The following is a 7,266-nucleotide window of genomic DNA, read 5'->3' as shown; positions in this document are numbered from 1 at the left end:
CAAACTAACAAAAGAAGAACCCTATTAACAAGCTTACAGCAGGGCTATCAGCAGCACACGGTGACTCTCACATTGTTTAAACAGATACTTGATTCAGATTTAACAATTCGTTAAACTCCCATTTTTTCCTTTTTATTGCAGAATAGTTATGTTCACACACACACAGATTTCTTGCTGTTATCAGCACCCAAGATGTCACCATATCTATTAGATCTAAAGGCTGAGAAAGAAAAGGAGATAGGGCAAGGCTGTCCATGCCGAACATATTGATTCATCTTCAGCTGACAAAGGAGCTTCCCTTGGGATTCTTCATTTGCTCTTGGTTTTAGCATGGCTGAAAAGACTAGGAAATGGACAAGGACAACATCTCAGCGTCTTGTTGGAAGGGATTACAGACATTTCTGTGAGTCTGGAAAAGATCATGGCCATAACAAAGTATTACTTGCATTGTATGTAGAAGGCATGATTGGCCTCTAGAGAAAATTTGCTGTTAAACCACATGCTGAACTGCACTGACACTCAGCGATACCACTGTTTGCTGATAAATAGCCCATATTTCTGGTTATTCTAAACCACATTGCTCAGGACACTCGAGCTGATTGCTGATTTAGCTCATCAGTGAATTGAATGCAAAAGCAGCACGATCATGACATGGTAGTGGCTCCCATTCCTCATGACAATTCAAAACACAAGGCAGGATATCTCCTGGTATTTCTTTACACTTGCCTTGAGTAGGGAAACAGACGGTATCCTTAAACAGAAGCTTTGTTTCCTATGAATATTAACTGGGTGGATAGCAATTCTAATCAGATAGGTAAACAGCACACTGAAATTGTTTGTTATTATTTTGGTCTGGTTTATTTCAGAATAGCTAATGCGACACCTGCCAGTGTTCAGGGTATTTCCTGAGACATTTTAAATCCTTGTAAATTTTTAAGCTCATTAGGAAGCCATAAAGCAATTTCATTCTAAAAATAAACACAGGTACAATGAAGCATTTAACTTCTTCCAAGGGAATGTCTCATCCTTGTTTGACCCCGATCCCTAATCCTAAACAACAGCTTCTCAAACCCAGCCTGCGAAATTCTCTAAGACCAGTAAAAGGCTATTCTCTCAAGGTAACATAGATTTTAAATTAAGCTCATGCTGACAATCACTTCACCATCTTAGGCATACAATCAACTGCTGCGGTAGCCTCCCATACGCACGAGAAGCAGGCTGATGCCCATCGGTAGATTTTACATCCCACGACCCTTGCAGCCAAGCTGGGAAGGCAGAATTGCAGGGCACTCCTGCTCCCTGCCTGACTCCTCCTGCGGCAGGATGCTTTTCCTCATGCTGACATACAGCTGTAGGGAAATTCAGCATCTGTTTCACACCTCATGCCTTCTGTAACCTAAGAGATTTTAGCCTTCAATATTCTTGATCTACACTACTTTAAAGCAAAATAGAAACAAAATGACAATTCTGGATGAAAGCTGTTCACATTTTCACTAGATCTACACAATACCACAGGATGACATTATCTTTATGTAAGCAGTTTCACAGTTTGGTTATATCAATGGTGAAAGATCGAATGAAACAACCAAAAGTGCCTTTTTGCCTACATCTGCCCGTACCTGTTGTAACCAAAACACCCTGTGGATTACACTTTCATGAAATAAAATGGAGAAACAATGCCAATGAATGATGATGCTGCTGTGAGCACAGGCTAATATTACTTTGAAAGCAGATCTTAATCCTCAATCATTTTTTACAGCTTGATACTTCTTGATGAAAGAAAAGCAGGAGGGGGTGGAAATAAGAAGATAGCAGGCTTTTAATGAAAAGTTCAATAGCAATATAAGATACGGAACAGAGAATGCCAGGAATGCTGTTGCTGGACCCACTGACTGCCAGGGTGTTACCGTGCCTGGCTCTTCGTATCCTTTTGCACAAAGGCAAGAGTAGCCAAGGTGCTACGCAATGCTGCGAGATCCTAGTGAGGCCAGTCATATGCAGAGCTTGCTACAAGGAAGAGACAGAATGTATAGCTGTTTGCTGTGCTTCTGTGCAAAGCAACCACTCTGTCTGATTTTTTTTACTGGATTTTGTTTTCTCTCCCAAAAATAAACCCAGCTCCTTACTCTGATGTATTAATGAAAATTGCATTAGATGGGCCATAAGCTTCCATCACCCTTCAAGATGGAAATTGCTACAGTTCAGCTAACAGATAGCAGATTTGTACTCCAAAAATAAAGCTATCTTAAAAAACCTCCAGTAATTTATTATCTCATTCTCATTATATTAAATACTATAGGACCAGGCTTTGAGACAAAAGAGGCTACTGGCAAATATCCTAATATTAAGAGAGGAAAACGAGTTCTCCTTACAGAATTTTACAGATGATAATTGGTGTTCTTACTACCTAAGTAAGGCAGGAAGTTCCTTCTTGCGTTTTATACATGGGGAAGCTGAGACCCAAGAAGATTAAAAAGGTCAATGCTTTAAGTCATTAGTAGCAAACACAGAGTGAGGCATATAGATTTACATTATCTTAAAAATATTTGGAATAAAAGAAAGGCAAACTCAGTATTTAGGACTTTAAGCTTACATGGGTATTTGGACTGTGTAACAGCGATGTTTTGTAATGCAGAAGTGTTTGGAAGAAAGAAACTATTTATCGGCCTCAGCATTTGCTATGTTCTACAGAAAAACATTTTTTCATCTCCATTAGCAGTGATCTTAACTGCTGGGTAACAGATAATTTTCTGTCAACATTTCACCAGCAAGTCAGGTGGGCTCCCTCCTTACCTCCTTTCAGCATGTTTTTCATGTTTTCAAAGGTAGTCTCTTCAGAACATAAATATTCCTCTGTATAACACCCCTGTATGTTACGAGGACAAATTGTTCTCATAAAGTACAAGGTGTCTATTCCAGTAAGATCTCCCTAATAAATCCTCTAGAGAATGAATTTCCTCCAGGCAACAAAGGTGCACAAATGCTATGTATCACCTTAAATCATTCTGGCAAGTGAAAAAGAATCCAAAACACCCTAACATTAAAAGTCAAGACATGAAACCCACCCACATTTCTGAAGTGCCACAGTGAAAATGGCCAGTGACAAGAAACACCCTGCTTACAGCAACAGCCTGGTCACCATCAGCAAGCAGAAGCCAGTGCTTTCAGTTACCTAGAACATTTCAATGATAACACACCCACTACTATTATTAAACTCATAACCCCAAACAGGCATTCTTGCCTATTTTTCCTATGAAAAAATTGCTTAAATTGCTTGACTGATTAGTAAATCTGGGAAAGAAAGGGTCTTCAAAGATCTATTTCCTAGAATATAAACAGTACAACTATACATAACATAGTCTACTAATTGAAAACTATTTCAGACTCACTCCCTTTTTAAAGGCTGTTTCTGAAAGAGCTTTGTGTGATTCTCATGAAATGAGAATGAAAGCTAAACAAAATGCTGCCGAAACAAAGGCATCCTTGAATATGCTTACACTGTAGAAGAGGCAACGTAAAAGCTGCCTGAACAGATTATTGAAGCAAGCCTTCCACAGGGAAACTTTGCTAGCAGTAAATACATGACTTCAAATTTAACTTTAATACTTGAACATCTAAACTAGCCAGATTAAAAAAAAAAAAAAAAAAAAATCTTATTTCCTGAAGACACCATTTATAAAAAAAAAATTGCTGTAGGTTATCCCAAACATTCACTATGCAAATATTCTTCAGACTTGCAGTTTTTCTCCCTTTTTGAATGGAAAAAAATCATCAGTAATATTCAAATAATCACTCCTCTTCTTAATTAGGTCAGATTTTGTTTTGGTTTTAAGTTGCTTAGTGGAAGTTCATGATGTCATCAGCAAACTATAGAGAAAGTCACTCACGCTTATAATCACGTAGTGCCCTGTTTAATCTGCCAGAAATAGAGGCAATCATATCTGCTATGACCGGCTTCAAAATGGTTTAATGCGGCACATTTGGTTTGGGTAAAACTGGCAAGTTATTGGAAGAGATCAGAGAGAATCAAAGTGTTTTCATCACTAGCATAGTCCAATAAATTGCTTGAGTGTGCCTCAGGACCAAAAGAAGGTAGTTTTAGTCCAACACAAAACTAACTTTGAAGAGTCATGTCCTGTCTCTGCATTATTCTGCGGATGCTTAGAAACTGAAATTCAAGCTGCTGATGCTTTGGTGGTATCAGCAAGCTGTGCGTGCATCCCTGGGTTTTGAGGAAAGTTACCATAGTCAGTACTTGTCTACTGCAGTAAGGATTGCTAACATTTTGGGTATGGCTGTTACCACGCCTCCAACTGCACCTCCAGGGATTTTGGTCACGACAACGTTCTCCAGCAACAGATGAGCACAAAGAGAGAAAACGTCAAAGCTTATTGGATATCGGGTGTCAACTTCCCAGTATTAACACCAAGGGAGAGTTGCTAAGTCCCTTCTCTGAAACATCACTGAGGAGCCCCAGAGTCCCTCCCATGGATAATACTGATGTGCTTTTCAGGAAAGGACCTGTCCTGTATAAAGATAAGCTACTTCTCAAGACCTCAGTGCTAACAGACTAACGTCATCAGTGTTAAGAGGCACATCCTGAACAAGTTACAAATGCAAAACCAGACCGTCATGCACCCTTGCTCCTGAAGTTAAGCAAGGTACAGTCCAGCCACATACAGCAAGCCCCTCAAAGCCTTCTGCTCTGGCAGAACCCAAGACTGGCCATCCTGTTGCCACAAGAACCATACAAGAGGCGGTAAAACACATCCACCAGAAGAGGTGAGCTGGCTCCTGCAAGGCAGCTCACAAAGCTGTCCTCAAACCATGTATCTGCTCTTCCGCTTTGAAAAACCTCACATTTTTCATTAAGCTGGTTGAATACTGATCACGTTCCTGACTTTGGAATGAAAGAGGAAGGCACTGTCCTTCTGAAAATGTCACAATTGGTTCAGCAGGAAGGGAGCACCCAAAACATTTCCTGATAGCCAAGACCACTCTGCTTTTCTCATCTTCTTTGACAGCAACCCAAGCACAGAAACAGATTTCTGTGTTTGATAGAAATTGAAGATGGGAAACACTCTTACCAAGCCAATTGAAAAACTGAAGTAATTTTTTTTTTCAGGAGTTAAGGCAAAGAACAGCAGTGAATTCTCCATTAACAAAAGGTCTAGACATTTCTGATAATTAGTATGCTCCAGTCTCAGTGGGAGGTAGACATTTACAGTCAGACAGACTAGGTTCAACTGATATACTAAAAAATACACTTAAAAAAATAAATCAAATACCTGGTGTCATTACTCTCATCTCAAAAGCTGAATTTGTGAGCAGCAAGTAGTGAAATCTGTTAAGTAGCTAATCAGCTAAAAACAGTTCACCCAGCACTACTAAAGCACTACTATTAGACAAGAAGCAGGCTGATCAGCTTGTCCTGGACACAAACAAGTCATTTGCTGGAAAGGACGGCAGCATACAAGTTTCCAGCACTCGCTTTCCCACAATACGATGATTATCAAAAATATGGCATGTAAGCCAGAAAAATAATCTTGACACATAAATTACATGGAAGCTGTGGAAAAAGCCTGGAGCAACACACAGGGGATGGAAAAATCTGTTGCTACACTGACTACACTAACAATAGTAGCAAGAAAGTGATTTTTTGGTTGGGGTTTGGTTTTTTTTTCCTACTCTTGTTAAGACCATGGAATCGTGACTTTCAATAAAGAGAACTTGCATGCAGTAACTGACATGTTAATATTAAATCCGCTCTACCGCTATAGTTAATTGCTTTTCCTTGGTTACCTATTTAGCTAATAAAGCAGTGTGTAAACTTTGTAGTGTTTCCTTCCTTGCATTAGACCTAACCCCAAAAGACTTACAAAGGAGCTGAAAAAGTAGAACAAGTTTAAAGAGAAAAAACACCCCAAAATTATGTTTACAAAATTATATTCACTGCTCAGGCTCCTCAAAGCATCAGCAAGAGAAAAGAGCCAAACAGAGACTGAGAACAGAGGGCTCACGCTTTCAAGGACACACACTGCTTCAGCGTAACAAATATCATCAGCTTTTTCTGGCTATAAAATACACTTAAAACTACCTGGAACTTTATCAAAACTGTTGGGAGGACAAGTGTACCTAGAGCCACTTTATAAAACAGCACACATATGGACCATCTGAGAAATCAGATGCTAAAAACAAAACAAACCACAGCCTCCAAATGAAAAACTATCATCACAGAGCAGAGTCTTGCTGCCTTTGGCTTTGGTCTGTCTTTTTTAGGAACTCTTTTTCAACTCAGATGGGTTTGCTGAAGTTTACTTGGACTCTGGATGCAGAGTTTCCTACATTTTTTAAATTTTGTTGTGTCAATACCAGTAAGTACTCTAAAAACAGAGTTCTGCCCAAGGTTGGAGTCAGCCGTACCAAACCCTCATTTTCTTTCTGGTTTTATTTTAACAGCAGCTTACCAAGAACAACCGGCAGAACTTTGCCTTGGGAAGAATGAAATTGCGCTACCCATGAACTAACCTAACACCTATCAACCTGCAGCAGCTCCTGCAAAGAGACCATGCCTTGAAGCTTAAATGAGGAATCTCTGGGATGAGAAGAAATCATAAAAATTAATGTATTTTGCCAGGTTAGATTTGAATATTTGCAGATGGCTTGCAATACCTACTTGTTCAATATCAAAAAGAAAGTGCTGCCTTCTGTAAAAGCTTCAAATCAAAAGGTTAAATTACAAAAATTATCCAATACTGCAGTTACGAATTTTAACACAGCAGTTATTACGGCTTCCCTGATCTCCTCCTTTCCCATCTTCTCCCAGAAACCCTCATACAACCAATGCTTACTGGAAGAAACATTCAGCAGAAGGAGGGATGTGGTTAGTCAAACATGAAGTGTAGGGTTCTACATTTTGTTGAAATTTGGGTTCACTGTATCAGCCCACACTAAACATGTCAAATCTTTGCTCTGAACTCAGACTGCTCAAGTCCCTGCACTAAACAAGGTAGTGGTCTGTTAGTTCACGGCGCAAAGAGTACCCAGAGACACCAAAATCAATCTGTATCAGCCTTTTGCAAAATTATTTGCTGAATTGAACTCAGTTAATACTTACCTTTATAAACAAACCAGAACCCACAGATTTATTAAGACCTTGAAATCAGCATTGGACCACTGGAAGTGTAACACAGTAACAATGATAGTAAATTCCAGTATTAATTCATACATGCTTTAATTGCTATTTTAATGATACAATACATCTAC

Source organism: Phalacrocorax aristotelis, chromosome 3, assembly GCF_949628215.1.
Source record: "Phalacrocorax aristotelis chromosome 3, bGulAri2.1, whole genome shotgun sequence".
NCBI classification, from domain to species: Eukaryota; Metazoa; Chordata; class Aves; order Suliformes; family Phalacrocoracidae; genus Phalacrocorax; species Phalacrocorax aristotelis.
The sequence above is the reverse complement of the archived record's forward strand: the minus strand, read 5'-3'. Positions refer to the sequence as shown.